General features: G+C 45.1%; 1 long non-coding RNA gene across 4 annotated transcripts; it reads left to right on the top strand.

Annotated features, from left to right (window-relative positions):
- Positions 1-357: 357 nt before the first annotated feature.
- LOC131279942 (uncharacterized) lies at positions 358-5,702 on the top strand. Of its 4 annotated transcripts, XR_009187443.2 has the most exons (5): positions 358-884; positions 1,420-1,590; positions 2,124-2,188; positions 3,111-3,158; positions 3,675-5,702. It is a non-coding gene; the product is annotated as an uncharacterized lncRNA (long non-coding RNA). The 4 variants fall into 4 exon arrangements; XR_011649816.1 differs by lacking the exon at positions 1,420-1,590 and having other exon boundaries at positions 612-884; positions 3,675-5,699; XR_009187442.2 differs by lacking the exons at positions 358-884; positions 1,420-1,590 and adding an exon at positions 1,656-1,763 and having other exon boundaries at positions 3,675-5,699.
- Positions 5,703-7,616: the final 1,914 nt, after the last annotated feature.

A 7,616-nucleotide genomic window follows, 5' to 3' on the forward strand; every position in this document is an offset into this window, starting at 1 on the left:
TGGATAGTAATCTCTATCAGATATGTGGGATCCAAATATTTTCTCCCATTGGGTTGGCTGTCTTTTCACTTTTATGATAAAGTCATTTGATGCACAAAAGTATTTAATTTTGGTGAGATCCCATTTATCTGTTTTGTTGCTTGTGCTTTGGGTGTAAAGTCTAAGAAACCACTGCCTGCAGCATAATCCTGAAGATGCTTCCCTACATTTTCTTCAACAAGTTTTACAATTCTGGTGCTTAAATGTAGGTCTTTGATTCATTTTGAGTTAATTTTTGTTCATGGTACAAGATTAGGATCCTCTTTCATTCTTTTTCTGTGGATATCCAGTTCTCTCAGTACCATTTGTTGAAGAGACGATTCTTTCACAATTGAATGGAGTTGGTAGCCATGTCAAAAATCAATTAGCTATAGGGGTAGGGCCTATTTCTGAACTTTCTATTTGATTCCATTGGTCTATATAGCTATCCTTGCATCATTACCATGCTATTTTTACCACTGTAGCTCTGTAATATGCTTTAAAGTCAGAAAGTGTGAGCTCCCCACCTTCGCTATTCTTTTTCAAGATGTTTCTGGCTATTTGGGGACCCCTTCCCTTCAAAATATATTTGATAATTGGCTTTTCCATTTCTGCAAAGTAAGTTGTTGGAACATTGATTGGGCCTGCATTGAATCTTTAAATCGTATGGGGTGGGCTGGACATCTTACCAACATTTAGTCTTCCAATCCATGAACATGGAATGTCCTTCTCTTTATTTAGGTCCTCTTTGATTTCTTTTAGCAATGTTTCTGAGTGTTATGCCTCAAGGCAGGACCTTTATGGATAACCAGCGATGGAGAGAAAAAACTTCAACAAGCAAACTCACATTTATGACATCTGCAGAGGTGAGGAGCCAAGGCCAGTCCACAGTGACTCAGACCCGACTCCCTGTGCTGCAGTTCCACTCTTGCTTAAATACCCAAGTTACTACTTAGCATTTGCTTTGATTATGCATTAGTTTTTATACATATGGATGAACACACATAGCTGGGTATATAATTGTATGATTAGTATGTTCAGGAAATCGCGCTTGCACATACATTGCATGATCAAGAAAGGGGCAGATAACTCCACCCCTGGGTGGGAATTTCACTATGTTAATTAAGCAAGTTGAAGTGAGGACAGCAAGGGGCTGCTTCTGCGCAGATCTGGCCAACTGGTTGAAGCTGGTTTCCATACTTAATTGCTTCAACAGGAATAACGACCACCAAAAGCAGAATTTGGCACCACGAGAGGGTTGCATCTCATTGCTTTCTCCTTTACATAAACTCTTTCCTTTGTATCCTAGCAACAAAGAGAGAAACAAGTTACTTTCAGGTATTCAGTCACCCTACATCCATCAATTCCCTCCTAGTTTTTTGGCGATAATCTTATCTCCAGGGAAAAGGACGAAGCTCGGATCTTTCATAACTACTTCCTGCTGACACTGCAGTAGATGAGAGAAGTCGGTGTTATCGAAGGCCAGGGCGCAGGAATTCTCTGAGAAGGGAGATTTATTACGACTGGCCCACCAGACTCCTGTCCAAAAAGCCCAAGCCTTGAGCCTGTCTTGTAGGTTGCTTTTATACAGGGAGTATGGGGGGTGGAGTTAGGAAAGGTTGGCATGAAGGGTTAGGTTTCGGTTTCTCCGGGCTCGGGGTCTTTCCGGGAATGAGGCAGGCTGGACCGGGTGGCGGGATTATGAGAGGCGGGGCTGCAGTTCCTGTTGTTGGCGAGCACACAAGGTTTATGCTGGAATGTTAACTTTTGGGAGCTTACACACACAGCCTGGGTTATTCTTGAATAAACACACAACCGACACACACAGCTCATATCAGCTCCATGGGGGTTGATCTCTTAGAAAACTGAAGTAAGAGGGTGGTCTGAGGGGGAAAAGGCAGTCTGTTAGAGTTCGCAATTGCTTTTAAATAAAGCATTGCATGCATGGTTTGAGTATAGGTGCAACCGCCAAAAGAATTAAGAAAATTAACAAGGGGGGCAGCCATGTGGGGAAGCTGGATGGGTTCCAGAAGGTGGAATTGTTTCCCTGTATTATGACGTTATTGACTTTGTTCTTTGGTTTCTTAATGTTCTCACATCTTTAGAGAGATTGGTGGCTGAGTATAAGGATGCAGCTTCAGTCCCAGGGAATGCTGAGATTCCTAAAAAGGTAAACAAGGGGATTAATTAGCTTTTTAAAAATTATTTGTGATATTACCTGTTCTGGGGTCTGCTTTTACAAAAGCCTGTTGAGTTTTGTTTACGTAGGCTCTCCTGGCTACTGCTTTCAAGGTGTGGATTAACTGAGGCGTTCCACAGTACAGCTGGTCCAGGCATGACTGGGTATCGATTGTGCAAATTTGCACAGTACCAACACTTGATTTTATTGTAGGGATTTTGGATGATTTGCAGAACAGGTGTGAGGGGTAATCAGCATCTTCCTCGGGGCCAGTTACTGGGAGGCTCTGTAAGAGAAAGAGCAGACTTAGACTCTGGTGGAGTTTTTTCTTCCTGAAAAGGAAACGCAGGTTTCCCAACCAACTCCACTTCCTAGTTCATTTCATGCTCAAGTGTGGTCTCTGCTTTAGGGCCTCCTTTATCTGCCAGCCCTGGTGTAAGAGACGGGGATCAGTTTAGCGTTCACATAAAGGAAGAAAATATTGATTAATGTAACCTGGCAGCCCACTGCCTCAGTCTCCCACTCCCGGGTTAAGCAGGAACAAAGGAAACGAGCTTAAGCCAGTCCTATTGCTGGTGAAAAGGATGCACAAGAAAAAGCTAAGTCAATACCCAATTCAGCACTAAATTCCATACCTTATTTGGCAAAAGAAACAGGTAAAAGCCAAAACAGTTGGAATGTGATGGTGGAAGCTGTTAATCAAAAACTGGGGAATGTGCACGGGCAAGTTAGATTTCTCCGATAGGCTGTAACCTCTGAAGTATCCAGTCTATGGAGAAACAGAGGAAGGGCTTGCGTGCTAGGCTTAGGGGTATAAATTGCATAATTTTTCTTTGTTCGGGGTACCAGCCATGTTTTCTGGTTGTGTACCCCTTCTTGCAAGATTGAGAATAAATTCTTTTCTTCTCCACAGTTGGATGAGCCTTATTTTCTTCCAGAAGGAGATTTCTTTCCTACACTGGTAAGTAGTAATATTTTGCTCTGGCAAGCGTTACAGAGGACTTGATTCTCTGTAACTTTCGAGAATGAGAGGCTAAAGTGCTGTGGAAGGTCCCGCCCATTTAGGTTTAAGCTGAGCTTCAGGGTGCTTGTTTTCCAAACTTTTAAAAGAACCTGATCCAGGACGGAGAGGGGGTGGAGGGGCTGGTCCATGGGGTGTTTTAGGTGCATATTTGCAAACGGTGCCTGGAGGTGAGCAGCTCTCCTACCTGCAAGGTCCGCTTGTGGGGGCTCCCTCTAAGGGCGCTGGTGAATTGGGTTTCTCCCTGAGGTTACTTAGAAAGGGCCTTGCATTCGTAAACTTGAAAGGACTTGACTCAAGTCCTCCTCTAGGGGCCACCCTGACCCGAAGGAGAGCTAGGTTAAGTGTTTCTGCCCATTTTAACTGTTTCTTCACAAATTTTATTTAAGGTTTTCTTTTTTTTGAAGATTTTATTTTTTATTTATTTCTCTCCCCTTCCCCCCCCCCCCCCCCCAGTTGTCTGCTCTCTGTATCCATTCGCTGTGTGTTCTTCCATGTCCGCTTTTATTCTTGTCAGTGGCACTGGGAATCTGTGTCTCTTTTTGTTGCGTCATCTTGCTGCGTCAGCTCTCCATGTGTGCAGCACCACTCCTTGGCAGGCTGTGCTTTTTTCACATGGGGCGGCTCTCCTTGCAGGGCACACTCCTTGCACGTGGGGCTTCCCTCCACGGGGGACACCCCTGCATGGCACGACACTCCTTGCACCCATCAGCGCTGCGTGTGGGCCAGCTCATCACATGAGTCAGGAGGCCCTGGGTTTGAGCCCTGGACCTCCCATGTGGTAGGCGGATGCCCTATCCATTGAGCCAAATCCGCTTCCCTTGACAAATTTTATTTAAGGTTTTCTTTAAAGTATAATTCACCTTTTCCACTTTTCCTCATAACTCAGGTCTCCAGGCTGTATGCAATTTCCACTTAATTCTGAGACTTTCGTTGGCACATTGCACTGTAGCTGAAATAAAAAGCAGGTTCATTATCTGGCTGAGTTGTTTGGGGCAGCCCAAACCTTGGGATGATTTCCGGGAGGAGGAACTTAGTTGCCGTGTAATGCTGTTCTGTGCGGCAGGGAAAAGTTTCCACTCATCCTGGAAAGGTGTTTACAAATGCTAAAAGATATTTAAATTTTCTTGTAGTTTTATAATAATGTTTTGGGTGACACCTATTTCCCATGGGTTTAAGATACCCAATCAGCGAGGCTGCACAGGTCAGCACCACGGCCAGGTGACCTCATTTTCTCAGTTTGTATGGTTTGAGGCACAGGCAACAGCAGATTATTATTATTTTCCCTTTGGGGCTATAGGACTACTGGTCCCTTAAATCATATTCTCAATTATTGCATCGGTCTTGCTATTAGCACAACTGGAGCAGGGGCTGCAGCCTGAGGTACTGAATTTAAACAGGGTAAGTTGGAGACAATTTCTTAATCCATAGCTGTAAAGATCCCTTATTGCTTTTTATTTGCTCCTTTCAAAGGCTATTCATTTTTTCTGTAAGACCTGCACCAGTGAAGGTAGATAGAAAGTTTAAACAATATTCTGACTTATAACTTAAGATTGCATGAGGTGGCCAGTAAATGTAGTTTCTTTAATAGTAGCTTGCCTGAGTTCCGTGGCAGTGTCTGTGGAAGTGGAAGCACACCTGGCCCCTTCCGAGACTGGGAGGGACCACTGTAATCCACTTGCCATCGTGCCATTAGAATCTGTCCTTGGCCAGTGTATTAGTCAGCCAAAAAAGGGGTGCTGATGTGAAATACCAGAAATCGGTTGGTTTTTATAAAGGGCATTTATTTGGGGTAGGAGCTTACAGAGACCAGGCCATAAAGTGTAAGTTACTTCCCTCACCAAAGTCTATTTGGAGAAAGATGGCTGCCGACACCTGCCAGGGTTCAGGCTTCCTGTGTTTCTGTGTTTCTGGGGCTGGCTTTACTCTGGCTTCAAGGTTCCTTCCTCCCTGGGCTGGCTTCCCTTTCCTCTGTGTGCTGACTTCCCAGGGCTCCAGCTTAAGTTTTCAACATCAGGTCCATGCGCAGTGCTGATGTGCGCAAGGAGTGCCGTGCCACGCAGGGGTGTCCCCCGCGTAGGGGAGCCCCACGCGCAAGGAGTGCACCCATAAGGAGAGCCGCCCAGCGCGAAAGAAAGTGCAGCCTGCCCAGGAGTGATGCCGCACACACGGAGAGCTGACACAAGATGACACAACAAAAAGAAACACAGATTCCCGTGCCGCTGACAACAATAGAAGCAGACAAAGAAGACGATGCAGCAAATAGACACAGAGAACAGACAACAAGGGTGTGGGGGGGAAGGGGAGAGAAATAAATAAATAAATCTTTAAAAAAAAAAGTTTTCAGCATCAAACTCCAACATTAAAAGCCCTCAACTCTGTCCTTCGCCACGCCTTTTATCTGGGAGTCCCCACCCACCAAGGGGCGGGAACTGGGCGGGAACTCAACGCCCTAATCATAACTCAGTCATGCCCAGGTACAGGTCAGATTACAAGCATAATCCAATATTTCTTTTTGGAATTCATCAATTATATCAAACTGCTATAGCCAGTATGTTCCATCTGGTGAGGTCCTTGCTGCAGTCGTTGGAGTGAGCGCGATGGACACCTGTGGGTGATGTCCCCGAGCTGCTAGCAGGTAACACGTAGCTGGACCTGCTGCCACAGGGTCTAGCAGCCACTGGCATCTCTGTGTTTATCTTGTATCCTGCTGCTTTGTTGTGTGGAAAACAAGGGCATGTTGTTCCATGGAGCAAGTTACTTCCTTGACCACCGAGGCATGCTGTCACCGTGGCTTTATGTGCAGGTCACAAGGCCAGCAAGGAGGTGCGTGTGTTCAGGTGCTCACCTTAAGCAACACGATTTATAGGCTTGTTTATGGAATAGTGGTGTTGTTTTTTAAAGAATTTTTTTTTTTTAATTTCTCTCCCCTTCCCTCCCCCAGGGCAGGCTGAACATTTTTTCGCACTGGGCAGCTCTCTCTACGGGGCGCACTCCTTGCGCGTGGGGCTCCCCTATGCAGGGGACATCCCTGCGTGGCACGGCACTCCTTGCGCACATCAACACTGTGCGTGGGCCAGCTCCACACGGGTCAAGGAGGCCCGGGGTTTGAACCGCGGATCTCCCTTGTAGACAGACGCCCTATCCACTGGGCCAAGTCCGCTTCCCTATAGAATAATGTTAAAGAACACGGTGATTTTGTACCTAGAGGTGTAATCATGTAGGTCCTGTACTTAAGATGTGTATCTACTTTTACTGGAATGGGTTGATGTAATGGTAATAACTAACTAGGAATAATTGCCTGCTTTAACAGGCTGACAGGGTATAAAAGGAAGCCCCTGAGATCAGTAAGCTTGTCTGATGAGCTTGAGGCTTCAGTGCTCTCAGATCCCCTGATGCCAATCTCTCTTTGTCTTTCATTCCTGATACCCTTCGGGTCCTCGACTCCAACGTTGTTGAATTTGTTTACTAGTTCTATTAGCAGTCTCATGGACTCTGGCATTTTCTATATATAAGATCACGGCATCTGCAAATACGGATAGTTTTACTTCTTTGTTCCTAATTTGGGTGCCTTTTATTTCTTCCTTTTGCCTGTTTGTTCTGGCTAGAACTTCCATCAGACTTTGGGAAGTTTTTGGCCTTGATTTCTTTAAATTATTTTTCTGTCCCTTTCTTCTTATTCTTCTAAGACTCCAAAGATACATATATTGGTATACAGGATATGTCCATTTTTCTTCATTTTTCCCCTCTACTTCTTACACTCAGTAATTACAATTAATTGTGTTGCCTTCAAAGTTTGCTGATCCTTTCTTCTGTCTGTTCAGATCTGGTATTGAATCCCTCAACTAAATGAAGTTTTCATTTCAATTTCTGTACTTTGCAGCTCCAAAATTTCTTTTTTTTTTTAAGATTTATTTTTTATTTATTACTCTCCCCCCCCTTGTCTGCTCTCTGTGTCTGTTCGCTGTGTGTTCTTCTGTGTCCACTTGCATTCTTGTCAGCGGCACCAGGAAGCTGTGTCTCTTTTTGTTGTGTCATCTTGCTTCGTCAGCTCTCCGTGTGTGGTGCCACTCCTGGGAAGGTTGCACTTTTTTCGCACGGGATGGCTCTCCTTGCAGGGCTCACTCCTTGCGTGTGGGGCTCCCCTAAACGGCAGACACCCCTGAGTGGCGCGGCACTCCTTGCATGCACTGTGTGTGGACCAGCTCACCACAGGTCAGGAGGCCCTGGGTTTGAACCCTAACTTCCCGTGTGGTAGGAAGATGCTCTATCAGTTAAGCCAAATCTGCTTCCCCAGATAAACTTTTAAGCTACAAGTACAGATAAACTTATAAGTTATGTGCCTATTGGCGATCAATATAAAAATACCCATTTATTCAAAAATATGTCACATATATC

This window comes from Dasypus novemcinctus, chromosome 10 (genome assembly GCF_030445035.2).
Source record: "Dasypus novemcinctus isolate mDasNov1 chromosome 10, mDasNov1.1.hap2, whole genome shotgun sequence".
NCBI classification, from domain to species: Eukaryota; Metazoa; Chordata; class Mammalia; order Cingulata; family Dasypodidae; genus Dasypus; species Dasypus novemcinctus.